Genomic DNA, 15,392 nt, shown 5'->3' on the forward strand with positions numbered 1-15,392 from the left:
AACCCATTTTTTGGAAGAAGAAGCATATGACATTCAGTCGAATGAACAATTTGTCGAATGGACATTTGGTCGAAACAAACTGATGAAGAGTTTTGAATGGAAAACATTTTTTTAGATTTCGGTATCATAATTTATATGTTACCGAACTTATTTGGTTGAAGGTACGTTTGGTCGAATGGACGTTAAGTCGTATAGCAATTTAATTGTGTTTAATTATATCAAACATAAAAAAGCAAACACTGTAGTGCAGTGTAGGTTTCGGCTCTTCTTTCCAGTTTCACCATTTCATTGCTTTTTTGTTTATAACATACTGGCTTTTCCATCAAATATTTTTCCGTCTTTTCAACTTCAAGTGTATTATTTGTGCTGAGAGTGAAGAGTGGACATTATGGTTGTGATTTTTCATGTATGATTTTTGCTTCTTTTGAACATAGGCTATTCTTTCAAAATTTGTATTTGTACTATGTTTGAATGTTATGGCTGCTGTCTTTTTATCATGAATTTTTCCTTCTTTGAAACATAGGCAAAACATTCACGTTTATTTATTTCATTGCGTTTTCCTGTACCAACTACTGAATATTTCAGAAGAAATTCCTCCTTCTGAATGCAAGTTGTTCTTCCGTTTGATATTTGGATGTTATTGCTGCAGACTTTTTCATCGGATATTTTTCCTTATTTTAAGGACAGATTGGTTAGGATCCCAAATTGGCCGCCACAATGACCGACTTTGGCACTTACTCGCGACTTCGAGCGTACAAATCTCTTCGTAAACAAAACCAGCGCACATGATCTTCTTGTTTTTAGCTTATTATAAGTGAGCAAAAACAGCATTTTATAACACTGTTGTTTGAAGCTTGCTTCTTCAGAATTGTGCGTCTGAAGTTCTGATGCACTGTTGAAGTGGGATTTCTAGACGTTTGTCCTTAAACATAGGCTTTTCTTTGACGCAGTGTTGCATATGAACTGAACGCGAGCCAAAATGGTTATTTATGCAACAAGTTGCAAAATGATGATTTTTTTTTCAGCACGAGTCGTACATTTATTCCACGAGGCTTGCTTGTTCAATAACATATAAATAACGATGATACCGAAATCTATAATATTATTTTCCACTCACATCTCTTCATCAGTCTTCGTTCGACCAAATGTACTTTCGACTAATTGTCATTCGACCAAACATCATTCGACTAAATGTCTTTCGACCAAATGTCATAGATCCGTATTTTAGTAGCTCGCTTGGTAGTTGAACTGCTCCAGCGGTTTTGTTGTTTTTCATTCGGCCAACCTCCTCCTCAATCTCTTGGAGGTCAGGGTCCGGAAGTCTTTCGTCCTGTGCACATACTCCTAAATCTGTTACCACGCCACCTTCGGTACTTGCAACGTCGTCATTGAGGTGCTCATCGTAATGCTGCCGCCACCTGTCGACCACCTCACGCTCGCTCGTGAGAATATTCCCGTGATTATCTCGGCACATGTCGGCTTGTGGCACAAAGCCTCTGCGCGAGCGGTTCAGCTTCTCGTAGAACTTTCGTGTGTCGTTAGCGCAGTACAGCTCTTCCATCGCTTCGCGATCTAGTTCTTCCTGCTGGCGCTTCTTCATCCGGAAGACTGAGTTCTGCCTGTTCCGCGCCTGTTTGTAACGTGCCTCATTCGCTCTCATTCGGTGTTGCATCATTCTCGCCCATGCTGCATTCTTCTCGTTTTTCAACTGTTCACATTCGCCGTCGTACCAGTCGTTTCTGTGATTCGGAGTCGCGAAGCCTAGTGCTGTAGCCGAGGTACTACCTATGGCAGATCGGATGTCCCTCCAGCCATCTTCAAGTGTAGCTGCGCCAAGCTGCTCTTCCGTTGGTAGGGCCACTGCTAACTGCTGCGCGTAGTCTTGAGCCACTTCTACGTTACGAAGTTGCTCGATGTTGAGCCGCGGCGTTCGACTTCGACGCGTGGTGATAACTGTCGAAAGTTTTGAGCGCATGCATACAGCAACTAAGTAGTGATCCGAATCTATATTCGTACTGCGGTATGTGCGGACATTGGTTATATCCGAGAAGAATTTACCGTCGATTAGAACGTGGTCGATTTGATTTTCTGTTTGTTGGTCGGGTGATCTCCAGGTGGCTTTATGGATATCTTTGCGGGAGAAGAAGGTGCTTCGGACTACCATACCACGAGAGGCTGCAAAGTTTACGCATCGCTGGCCGTTATCATGCGATACGGCGTGCAGGCTGTTTCACCCGATTACCGGTCTGAACATTTCCTCCCTTCCGGCCCGCGCGTTCATGTCGCCGACAACGATTTTCACGTCACGCGGCGAGCAACCATCGTATGTTTGTTCTAACTGCGTGTAGAACGCTTCTTTCTCGTCATCAGATCTCCCTTCGTGTGGGCAGTGGACGTTGATGATGCTGTAGTTGAAGAAACGGCTCCTTACTCTCAACATGCACATCCTTGCGTTGATCGGCTGCCACCCGATCACACGTTGTCGCATCTTGCCCAACATTATAAATCCTGTTCCCAGTTCATTGGTGGTGCCACAGCTTTGGTAGAAGGTAGCCGCTCGATGCCCGCTTTTCCACACTTTCTGTCCAGTCCAACAAAATTCCTGCAACGCCACGATGTCGAAGTTGCGAGGATGTAGTTCGTCGTAAATTATCCTGTCACATCCTGCGAAACCTAGTGACTTGCGATTCCATGTTCCAAGTTTCCAATCGTAGTCCTTATTTCGTCGCGTGGATCTTTGCCGCTGGATGCCAGAACAGACGCTGTTTGAGCCGCACCTCTTTGGTGAACAGACGCTCGGGTCGTACCTCCTCAATCTAGCTAAAGTGAGAAGGACAACAGTGCCCAGGCTGCACTACCAGCTAAGCGCACAACTCTTAGCTGGCGGTTTTTGTCATCGTTTGACCCGTGGAAGCATGAGGTAGGAACTTGTAAGGACCAGAACTATGTTGGACGTTCTCCTCATCGACTCACCGTTTTGCAGCCCAGGTTCACTTTCCACAAAACGCATAAAGGGTGGCATCGAACAGCGACAGACAAGAAAAGTCAAATCTCTTAAAATAATACCATCTTCGTGTGTGGAAGGGGTTACCTTCTCTCTACTCATCCCTGTAGCATTTCTTGCGTCCTTTTCCCTGGTTCTATAGAGATCCAAACTGGAAAGCTGGAAAAATCTTGTCTTGTTTTCGTTCTGCCAGTTGGTGTTGTTTCACGGTCATGCTTGGGTGCATTCACCATCCGTCGAGATTGTTTGCGCTAAGACTGTTGTTGTTTCCACTGCTTAAGTGGCATTTGGTAGATCAAGACGCTCCGTAAGCACCTGATAAGGATGCGTATTTGAATTTCATTGGCATTAATGGCTTTGTACATTGATGCTAACGGTAATCAGTTGATTTTCTTAGAAATTTTACATATTTTTTCCTATTCCACCTTTAGTCAAGAACACCCACTCTCCATCTCACCATCAATTTCCACAAACGTCCACTCGTTCGCAGAAAATTAATTGCCACTAGGTCACATAGCTCGCTCCCCGGGTTGGTAGGTCGGATCAGCTTCAAACGCGAGCGAAAGTAATTCAAGAGAAAATCCCAGCTCAATCTCCGTTCGGGCGTCACCCACTTGATGATGGCCTCAGCACAGCAGCCAGCGATGACCGAGCTAGCGCCAACTCCAATGCATCGAAGCGCGATGCGATGCGACGTGCGACGACGAGCAATGCGCTAAATAAGCATCGGATGAAGAATGGGAATTGCATGCTACTATGTTGCATGTACAGATACGCTTAGATGGTTTGTAACAAACCGTATTTTCCAAAATAGTAAAAATAAATAATATAGCATTGGGTCTGGGACCATTTGGGCAGGAGCACCTTTTTTGGGCGCTTGCTGCTATAACTCAGTCAATTACAAACCGATTTACTTGAATTTTTGAACACAACTAGACACATACATTCGCTGTACGTCTCCGGATTATATGTGCGTCAGCAGTCCCGCACTCTGCGAAGGGTCCGCAAATCATCCTCCAAGTGCTTTATCGACCCACCTATCTCGCCGCGCACCACGTCTTCTTGCACCGGTCGGATTTCTTTCGAGAACCATTTAATCGGGCTGCTATCCGACATCCTAAGAACGCAGCCTCCCGCTTTCAGAGGTGTGGACAATAGTTGGTTCACTCAGCAGCTGATGCAGCTCGTGGATCATTCGCCTTCTGCAAGTCCCATCTTCCATCTGCACGTAGAGTCAATGTTTCGTGCTCATAGAGGACTACCGGTTCAATCAGCGTTTTGTAGATGGTAACACAAGATCCAATCATGCTTTGCAACTGATATCAACACTTTCAGCAGATTTGTTACCCGACTTCTGGCCATCACTGTAACTGCATGCTGTCAGTTTGTATATTTAATCTTCCGCCTAATCCCGTTCGTCACACTTTCACACTTTCGGCAGTGCATTCGCCGTCCTCGTCAGTCACCACGTTGACCGTCCTCGTCCATCGGTCATCAGCGCCGTCCTTCATCATCATCATCGTCATGATCATCGTCGAGGATGTCGCCGCCGTCGCACTTGCAGAACCAATTTATCACAGTGTATTTAGCAAGCAGAGACGACGGTATAAAATTTGCGGAGGAGGTGATCCCCCGAGACTCGGGAGTAGCAGGTGGCCTTAGCCTTTATGAATTGTACCATATGCACACGATACAATTCAATTTCAGTGACCACTAAGAAAAATGTCCAAAAATGTGTGTAAGTGAAACAAAAATTGATTGAGGAAATTTTAAATAAATCTTCAATGGAAAGGTGAAATCTGGCGTTCGATTTGAATAGGTCCTATCAATATAGGAATCACAGCAATCATACGACCAGATACGACCTATCCAAATCGAACGCCAGAAATGACCGAGAGTGACATACTGTTATTTTTTGCTGTGAAGCTGTATTTTGCGAGCAGCAGATGTACAACGCCATAAGCAGCCGGTCGCCGTTAATCAGTCCAGCAAGAAGATACTTCACCGCGCACAGCGTGGATGACGGCGATGGCGTCGCGGAGCCAAAGATCGTCCCGGTCAATTTGGGACCGTGACACTACCTACCTACTGACTGTGCAACGATGTCAAACGAAAGAGGAAATTATGTGTGCAATATTTTAGCGCAGAAATGAGCTTAATCGGTTTGGAAATATTATGACCGAATGGTGAAAAAAGGCGTTTGTTTGGGTTGCCTAATCAGGTTGGATTTGGCAAAGCAGTTTTCAGTGAGATAGCATTCGGATGTAATGAGTGCAGTGTGTTCACTATGAATATTGAAGTGAAAGCTAGATGCTATTGTATTACAGATTGACATGATATGATTGCACAGATTTTGAAAACTAGGTTATTATTTGCGAATTTCAAAAATTGTATTCAACAAGCTGTAACTTTTTTCTCTTCAGACAAATTTGAGTCAAGTCAAATGGTAAACAAAGACCAACTTATCAGTCATACATTTTCAAAATTTCATGAATTTTGATTAACTTAACCCTAACATATAGTAGTTTATTGGACTGCAGTGAAATCAGAAGAATTTTACTAGAAACAATTCAACTTCACGTAGAGTTAACCAATCAAGCTAATTTGTACCAATTATAGCTAACTAGTTGGGGATCTTGCAATCACAATTTGGTGCACTCAATACGAAGTTATAGCTTGTTTAAAATTTTCTGGCTAATAATTAAAATTTCTATGTTTTGCTACTAGCGCCACCTAATGACACAAACTCGAACCAAATAATAATTCACCTTGATCTTCTCAACAGCTTTGCCGAAGATACCATATTTTTTAATAATCAGGATCCTGAGATTTGTAAAATTTGAAATTTGTTTTCACTCTAGCTACGTTTAGTGATAGAATTTCCAATGCACTACAACTCAAGCGCTGCTCTCTCTCTTGCTCAAACAGTATGTCAATCGAGTATGTTTAACGATGCTATCCGCACGGCCACAAGTTTGCCATGTAAGTAGAACAAACATATACCCACACATAAATTGTACTCATTGTCACTATGTTGTGCAGCGTAAGCCACGACGCCAAAAGTAACTTGTTGACCAAAATGGGTAATTCTGAAAGTTATGGCAATGAATCCTGAGAGGAATGAGATATTTAATTTGCATGCTCGGTATCGCCACCTACATGTGGAGTTCCGAATTATACGGTCGATTAACTGTAAGTCGTGGATCTACCCAACAACTTTGTCGAAGACTCCATGTTTCTTTGAGCTCAGAATCCTGAAATATATGACATATACAATTTGCATACTGACCAATGCCATCTACGTATGGCGAATTTCCAATTTTAACGGCCCATGGTCAGTAAATACTTGGCCTACGCAACAACTTTTCCGAAGACTCAATTTTTCTAAGTGATCAGAATCCCGCGATATATAAGATATATGAAATATGCGTGCCCAGTAACGCCACCTATGGAGTTCCAAATCAAACGCTACATCACCTGTCCTTGACGTACCCAACAACTATGCCGGAAATATCATCTTTCTATGTGCTCGAGATCCTGGTATATGAAATATAAAATTTGCACGATAAGTTGCGCCATCTATGTTTGAAATTTTCAAACAAAAAGTTTATCATTAGTAAACACTTGACCCCTAGCTTGACCCTATAAACTACTTTGTCAAAGACATCAAATTTCTATGTGGTCAGGATCTTGACATAACTGTGATCATATACTTAATACTTACATGCTCACTAGCGCCACCTATGTATGAAGTTCCGAATCAAATGGACCAGCATATGTCATTCCTTGAGCAACTCAGCAACTTTGCCGGAGATACCATCATTTTAGGTGATCAGGATCCTTAGATATATTAATATAAAATTTGCACGCTCAGTAGCACCATCTATATGTAAAATTTTCAAACAAACGGTCCATCATTAGTAAACATTTTATCTAATAAACAACTTTGCTGAAGACACCCAAATTCTATGTGATCAAGATCTTGATATATATGTCCTCAAATACTGAATACTTACATGCTCACTGGCGCCACCTATATATGAAATTCCGAATTAAACGGTCCAGCATCTGTAAGTCCTTGATCAACCCAACAACTTTACTGAAGACACCGATATTCTAAAAAATCGAGTCATGCGATACAGAAGTACGAATTTGGGCTCCAAAAGGACCCCAGGTTTCCGAAGTGGACCATCATTTAAGGTTTCCTGTAGAGGGTTAAACTAAAACCTCTTTTAACCTGCATAATCTCATAACCTTCATATTATTTCTATGCACTCTTAAATTATGCACCCTTTTATGCTCTGTATAAAAGAGACAGAGCTGTTCAAACCAATATAGTGCATAAGAAAACGTAATGATGACGGTAACTACGGCAAAGCGCAGTCAGGGGGTCCCAACGTGTTTTCAGCGGGGTACCAGGAAATCTTAGGGGGGGCTTCAAGGGGATCGCAGGAGGCCTCAGGGGCCTTTAAGGGGGTTCCAGGGTCCTTTCTGGGAGCTTTCGGGGGATTCAGGGGTCTCAGGGGCGCTTCAGGGTGCATTAGAAGAGAAGAATTCCAGTGGGTCTTAGGGATACCAGGAGATCTCATGGGCGCTTAAGGGGGTCTATATGGCGTCTCAGAGGGGTCTCAAGTAGTTCCAGGACGTTCCAGGGGGTCTCAGGGGCGTTTAAGACCCCCTGCTTGGGGGCGTTTCAGAAGATCCAAAGGTTTTTTGGAGGATATGTAGAGGTCTCAGGGGCCTTTTTGGCGGTCTGAGAGGGTATTCCGAAGCATTGCTAAGAGTTTCTGAGGATTTTTGACGAGTTTTGGAGACGTCACAGGTGCGTTTTTCGGAGGGCTTCAGGTGCGTTACATGGGGTTTGAGGGGGACTTCGGAGGCATTTCAGGAAGTTTCAGAGCATTTTTGACGGGTTTTAGAGGCGTTTGCGGGGTTTGAAGGGTCTCAGTTGCGTTACTGGGATGCAAGGGGATTTTGGAGGGGGGGGGGCTTCGGAGGCTTTTCATGATGTTTCATGTGATTTTTGGTCGGTTTAAGAGGCATTATGCTGGCGTTTTCGGAGATTTCGTAGAACCTCGAGTACGTCACATGGGGTCCGAGGGATTTCGAAGGCGTTTCAGAAAGATTCAGATGATTTTTAGAAAAAACGTTTGAAACCCACTCACGCATAGTGCAAATTTAAAAAAAACTTGAGATTACTTGAAACGCCCCTGAAAACTCCATATTGTCATCTTGAAATTCCCATCAGTCGTTTGAAATACCCCAAAAACCCCTTCATTTGAGGGTGTTCCTGTAACCCCCTAATACCACTCCGACCTGAAATGTTTCGGAACGTCTCTGAAGCCTCCTTAATTATATTGAAATGCCCCTGATACCCCTTGAATCGCCTTCTAGTATCCATTTTTTTATCATTTTGATCTAAATATCAATTTTCATCATCTAAAATCGATTTAGACATGTTTTGAAAGGTGAAACTATTTATTTCACTATTTTTATTTTGAACATCCCAACACATTTATATTTTTCCTGAAAGCCGATTGCTTAAGACGAGAAAAAAAACGAGACTCAAGGAAAAATCGACGATTGGTGCACATTTTATAAGAAGTGTGCAACAATTGGCGATTTACCCTGGTTACCCCTCAATAAAGGAAAAATACAAAAATGCTTAACCTATTCCCCGTCTGACGGCAGAGTAAGGTAAAGAGGGTTAAAAGGCTCCAGAAACTCCCTGAAACTCCCTGAATGAAAACTCTTTGTGACGTCGCTGAAATGCCATCAAACGATCCTAAACCTCAATGAACGCCTTTAAAACGTTCCTGAAACCACCTGAAACTCTATTAAATGCCTTGACACGCCCCTGAAACCCCTTCTAAAGCCCTTCAACGTCTCTTGAAATCCCCTTGCGCCCTGAATCGTCTTTGAAACCCTTTTAAACTTCATTACTATTGAAACATCCCTGAAACCTGTAAGCCCATTGAAAATCCAACGAAACATGACGGAACGCCCATAGAAGGCTTCTGGAACGCCCTTGAAGCCCTTTGGAACTTTTTTTGGCTCTCTGGGAACATTAAGGAAACCTCTTCGGCCTCAAATGCCCAAGAGCAAGACCTGCTCTCGTGAACTACGTTGAAGCCCTGACTTAGTTTCTGCCCAAAATTCCCTATTTTTCCCCGTTTCTAATTTATGCATCCCAAACCATAAAAAGAGGTCCCAGTGTATTATCATCTAGTAAAACAATACCGAACTTGATTAATTTTGGGGTTGAACTTACTTCATTGTAAACTTTGCTCCCATGCCAACACTAGAGGCCCAAAAATAACTGTGTACATTTGACACAGAGGCCGAGGCTGATCCAGTCGTATATAAAATATGTGAATGGTTCACATACCTGGTTTTTCGTTTAAGGGTGTAGTCATGAAATTGGAGAGTGCCTGAGCCTGAGGGCCTAAGTGCCTTTTGTAAGCAAACATGTTTCGGTCGCTGTAGGGCCCATCTCGATCCACCCACGCACATCAACACCCTTATCAACCTTCGGGCTATCTGTTAAGGGTGTTGATGATCGTAGGTGTATCAAGATGAGCCCTACAGCAACCGAAACATGTTTGTTTACAAAAAAGCACATAGGCCCTTTCCACATGTTACGCTAGAGTTTTTATTTTTTTTTTATTTTATTGTGTGAGTAAGATGCCACTTGAGAGAGAGTTGCAAACGGTGTGCGTTGACGAGTAAATTAGTGAGCGAGTGAATTGATCTTCTTCTCTTCTCTTTGGCTCTACGTCCCCACTGGGACTTGGCCTGCCTCTCTTCAACTTAGTGTTCTTTGGGCACTTCCACAGTTATTAATTGAAGGGCTTCCTCTGCCTGCCATTGCATGAATTTGTATATTGTGAGGCAAGTACAATGATACACTATGCCCAGGGAGTCGAGAAAATTTTCCCGACCGGAACGGGAATCGAACCCGCCGTCTCCGGATTGGCGATCCATAGCCTTAACCACTAGGCTAACTGGAGACCCGAGTGAATTGATATCGACATTGATTTTTTCAAAAGGGCCCAACTGACTTGCTCGATTTCTCTTCGTCGACTCTCTCTTTCGCTAATAACTTGATCAAAACAAACAAAATCATTATTCTTTTTGTTTCTATTGGAACATGTAGTTGTCTTCTTCGCATTTCAACCAAAAAATCTTTGTAAAACTCAATACACATTCTGTGATAACACAAATAGAGGATCGATGAAGAGAACTCAAAAATGTCAGTTAGGCCCAAAAGAAAAATCAGTGTCGATATGTAAGCGGGAGTTATGGTGAAGTGGTGGGAGTTGAGAAGTAAATGTGATAAATAGACGGTGAATTGGTGAATGTGCAACCAAAAAAGTGAATAAAACATGAAGCGGCATAGAGAGTGAGATTTTGTGAGTGAGTGGGTTATTGAGTAAGTGAAGAAGTTGATAATCGAGTGACTTGATAAGCGCGAGTGTAAATGTTTGAATGAGACGGTAATTCATATACTCCAGGTTACTCACTAATTCACACACTGACTCGATGACTCACTAATTCACTAACTCACTAGTTGACTCGGTCACTCAGTCATCCGCTCATCAACTCACTCACTTATCAGCACGTCCAATACTCAATAAATCACTCTACTACTCACTCACTCACTAACTCATGCACTTACGAACTGATTCCTTTATTAAATCATTTTCTCACCTACTCACACATTCACTCATCAACAGGCTCAATCACTAACTTATTCACCAACTTATTACCTAACTAACTCACTCACTCACTTGCGCACTCAGTCATTAGCTTATTATTTTTTTACATTGCTCACTAATCAATGAAATCACTCACTATTTCACTATATCCCTAACTTATTTACCAATTTACTAACTCATAGGCTCACTCACTCACTTATTGAATAACCGACTCACTAAATAACTCACAAGCCCACTCGTTCACATATAGGCTCTCTACATTACTCAATAGCTCAGCAGTGCATCTGAAATACATTTAAAGCATTCAGGATGCTCTATTTCAAAGGAGGATTGGTCATTTCATTATGGCGCCTCTATCAAATCTCATAAATTCTTCTTCTTCTTTATGACTTGGCGTCCCCACTGGGGCTTGGCCTACCTCTTTTCAACTTAGTGTTCTTTTAAGCACTTCCACAGTTATTAATTGAATTGCATGAATTTGTATATTGTGAGGCAAGTACAATGAGACCCCTTCATAATACATACCTTTAATTGTACAACATCACATTTAAGACAAGACACAAAAAAAGTACTCCAGCTAGCCTAGTGGTTAAGGCTATGGAACACCAATCCGGAGAAGGTGGGTTCGATTCCCGTTCCGGTCGAGAAAATTTCTCCACTCCCTGGGCATAGTGTATCATTGTCCTTGCCTCATAATATATAAATTCATGAAATGGCTGGCAAAGAAAGCCCTACAATTAATAACTGTGGAAGTGCTCAAAAGAATACTAAGTTATAGTGAGACAGGCCAAGTCCTAGTGAGGGCGTAGAACCATAAAGAAGAAGAAAAAGAATAACCAAAACTAGTACGCTCCAATACTCGGTTCGTGGCTGTCGCTCTTCGTCCACGGTTACGCCCAACGCTCGCTCCACAACACGTTCCACCTGGTCGTGCTCATCGCGGGTCATCCTTCGTCGCTGCACATCGCTCTCTCCTGAACACCGCTGAAGATCGTCGCTCGAAAACTACGAGTAGTGCTTGCAGGTCCTCCTCGAGCATGATCTATGTCTCGTGCCCGTAGAGAACCACCGGTCTTACAAGCGTTTTGTTCACGATTCTTATGGTGCGAGGGTGAATCTTATAAGACCGCAACTTCTTCTAAAGCCCGTTGTAGGCTCTTTCGGATTTCACGGCTCATACTGTAAGGATCGGAGGTTGACGAATTCCTCCACCACGTTCGTGTTCCGCTGACTTACTAGCATGTAGTTTGTTTTGGCGCATTCACCACCAGTACGGCCTTTGCCGCTTAGCGTTTTAGGCGGGTGTACAGCTCTTCCACCGTTCCAAATGTTCTGACAATAATGTCCATGTCGTCCGCAAAGTACACAAATTGACCGGATTTTGTGAAAATCGTATCCCGGCTCGTCGCATTACACGTTCCAGAGCGATGTTGAAGAGTAGACATGAAAGTCCATCACCTTGTCGCAGTCCCCGGCGAGATTTAAATGAACTGGATAATCACCCGAAGCCCTTAAGCAGTTTTGCATACCGCCCATCGTTGCTTTAACCAGTTTAGTCTGCTTCCCAGGAAAGCCGTTTTCGTCCATGATTTTCCATAGCTCTGTGCAGTCGATACTGTCGTATGCCGCTTTGCAGTCGATGAACAGGTGATGCGCTGGGACCTGGTATTTTCCAAGAACTCATTCACTTTAGGTGGCATGCGATGGAAGATGATCTGAGATAGCACATTGAAGGCAGCAATGGTGATCATTCAGAAGTTCTAACATTACAAATGTTCACGTCTCTCGTGAATAGAGAGAATAGAGAGCAGATTACCTCTTCCTTCCGTTTCTCCGGTTGCTGTTCGGTTTCCTAGATCCTAACTATCAACCGGTGCAGACAGATGGCCAACTTTTCTAGGCCCATCTTGATGAGTTCAGCTGCAATACCATCCTTACCACCTGTTTTTTTGGTTTAGAGCTGGCGAATGGCATCCTTAACTTCCTTCAGCGAGAGAGTTGGTTCATTTCCGTCCTCCGCTGCACTGGTGTCGTCGTTTCCTCCGTTGCCGTGGTCTCCCGTGCCTAAGTTCTCCACTCCACCTTTCGATCACCTAACGTCCGTCCTTGCGTCTGTCCGTCAAGAAGCCTCCGTCCTTATCCCTGCGCATTTCGGCTCACGGCATGGCCGTTGCGGGACGCGTTAAGCTTCCGGTACAACTTTCGTGTTTCTTAGCAACAGCACAGGAGTTCCATTTCTTTGCACTCCGCTTCTTTCAGGCGGCGCTTTTTCTCCCAAAAGATGCGGGTCTGCTCTTTCCGCTTCTGTTTGTAACGTTTCACGTTCTGTCGGGTCCCTTGCTGCAGCATTAACGCCCGCGCTGCGTTCTTCTCCTCCAAATCCGTTTTGCACTCTTCGTCTAACCATTCGTTCTGTCGATTCCGTTCCACATACCCGACGGTGCTCTCGGCTGCGTCGTTGATGGCTGCTTTCACTGTTCTCCAGCAGTCCTCTAGAAGGGCCTCATCGAGATTGCCCTCGTCTGGCAATGCGGCCTCGAGATTCTGCGCGAATGCTGCGGCGACATCCGGTTGTTTTAGTCACTCTAGGATGTACCGTGGCGGTCGCCGGTACCGAGAAGGCGCAATAACGGTATCGTAATTATGAGTGCGCAACAAATTCGTTGAGGATAAGCTAAATCATGCTTTTTCGATTAAGCGTATACTGGAAGTAACTTAGAGTAATCTCGATGATATCACTACCAAGAAGTACTGATTTCCCAGTAAAAATGATTACATGAAAGACAGTTGACTGTATCCTATACCGCATTCGAGATGAACCACGTCGATAACGATAATAGGCCCCGACAAGACATCTACGTGGAAGGAGAAAACTCGTATATTCTTCTAAACTGCCGGGGTCGGGCTTAAACGAACAACGACACGAACGTCAACACGAGCCCGGGAGCGCAGGCAGCTATGATTGATGGTGATGTATGACAACAATCGTGAAGAGTATCTGGATGGAGAGTATAAATCGCTTCGATTGCTTCGAATTTTTCAGAGGTAGGGTTTGGGTACCAGTTACCGGTGGGGGATGGATTTATGGTAGCAGATGTAAGCTGTGTGTAAATATGTAACATCCTTCTGAACCAATTCTAAAGTTGTTTTCTCCTTATCTCTCATCAAACACAATCACCTATAGCAGAGAGAAAATCTTGGGCCATGAAGACGGAACTGTTAAGAAGATACGATAGTCTTATTCCATACTCATCAACAGGGTAGGTAGGTCATATCGGATGTAAAGCCATAGCCATCCATCCCAGATATTGTCACTGTCATTGTCATTGCTCACGTTGCTAACGCATTTTAAACGAGGACTGTCACTTGTTTAGTTTCGCTAAGGCAGATTCATAGCCTATTGAGACCGGTTGTTCATGATTTACGTGTGTATGCAACAGTTGTTGAATACTTGAAATTGGAGTATCACAGTATAGAAAATCGCATATCCTGTGGCAGGCACAAAGATGCATATGTACTCTATTCCCAAGCAAGACAAAGAAATTTCCTTTACGAAAAGTTTCTGGACAGATCGGGAATCGAAACCAAAACAATTGTAGGTACCTACAATCAAATGAACCATGAAAATCAGCATAAAACGAGCTCACCTATATGTTCATTTGCATGCACTCCAAATAACTGTAAGAAAATGGAAGATCTTTTTCTTTTCTTTCGTTTTCACTGCAGAGATCTGGCATTGCTTTTTCGTACCGCTCAATACTTTCATCAAATCTGTTTGGCATTGACATCAATGGATTCAGCATTGACGTCCTCCAGAATCAAAGCAAAGTGACGGAACAATTCGCGTTTGTTCCATGTTAGGACAATCAACACCAGCCGTCGTCGTCAGTAGCTTTTTACATACGCTGTAACTGATGGATTCTAATCAGGCCGGTGTGCCGGTCCTGATGCGCCATGGGAGCCGGATCTGAACAGAAAAAAAACGTTAACGGAAAGAAAAATACACAATTGAGATGTTAGGTGTGTAGGTAGGTGGAATCTGCGTGAAAAACTGCCAACCGTGGCACGAAACACATAAATTTTACTCATTCTCCCAGCATCATCATCATTATCATCATCGGTGGCAGCACAGTCCCGTCACAACAATCGAGCTCGAGTTTTGCTTACCGTGAGAAAATGTAGGAACGATTCACCTTTCGGGTGTTTGGAGCTTTCTCGTAGTAGGCGAATTGTTGCATACGATTTTCTTCCTTCCCAAAGGAAGAATTCACATTTTGTGATATTGTCGAGGAGTGGGATTCGATCCCAGGTACTCGGCGTGATCGTCACGTGCTTCAATCATCACACCAGGTCCGTTCCAATATTGAGGAGATTGCTCAACCATTCAGCACGAGAAAGTGTTAAAAAAGAAAAAAAAAACAGATTAATCCACCTAGTGGTAATAGTGCCTTTCTCGTCGAATATGTACTCATGATCTTTCTTCACTGGAGACTGTTTCATACCAAAATGACAATTACTAGCCAGGATTAAACTTTTTTCACAGGGATCGCTTTGACAAAGTTTTATCTGCACACTTTATGCTATATTTTATTATCATTGGTTACAAGATTCATGTAAAATTTGTTATGTAGTAATTTGAATTGCCAATGCTATATCACATTCAAATTTCA

The 15,392-nt window shown here is 43.2% G+C and overlaps 1 long non-coding RNA gene across 1 annotated transcript in view; it reads left to right on the forward strand.

Annotated features, from left to right (window-relative positions):
- Window positions 1-1,667: 1,667 nt before the first annotated feature.
- The window catches only part of LOC134285706 (uncharacterized), a 154,522-nt gene continuing 140,797 nt past the window's right edge, over window positions 1,668-15,392 (forward strand). Inside the window, exon 1 of the long non-coding RNA XR_009996559.1 lies at window positions 1,668-1,851. This is a non-coding gene — a long non-coding RNA (uncharacterized LOC134285706). The remainder of the gene's footprint in view (window positions 1,852-15,392) is intronic.

Source organism: Aedes albopictus, chromosome 1, assembly GCF_035046485.1.
Source record: "Aedes albopictus strain Foshan chromosome 1, AalbF5, whole genome shotgun sequence".
Classification (NCBI taxonomy): domain Eukaryota; kingdom Metazoa; phylum Arthropoda; class Insecta; order Diptera; family Culicidae; genus Aedes; species Aedes albopictus.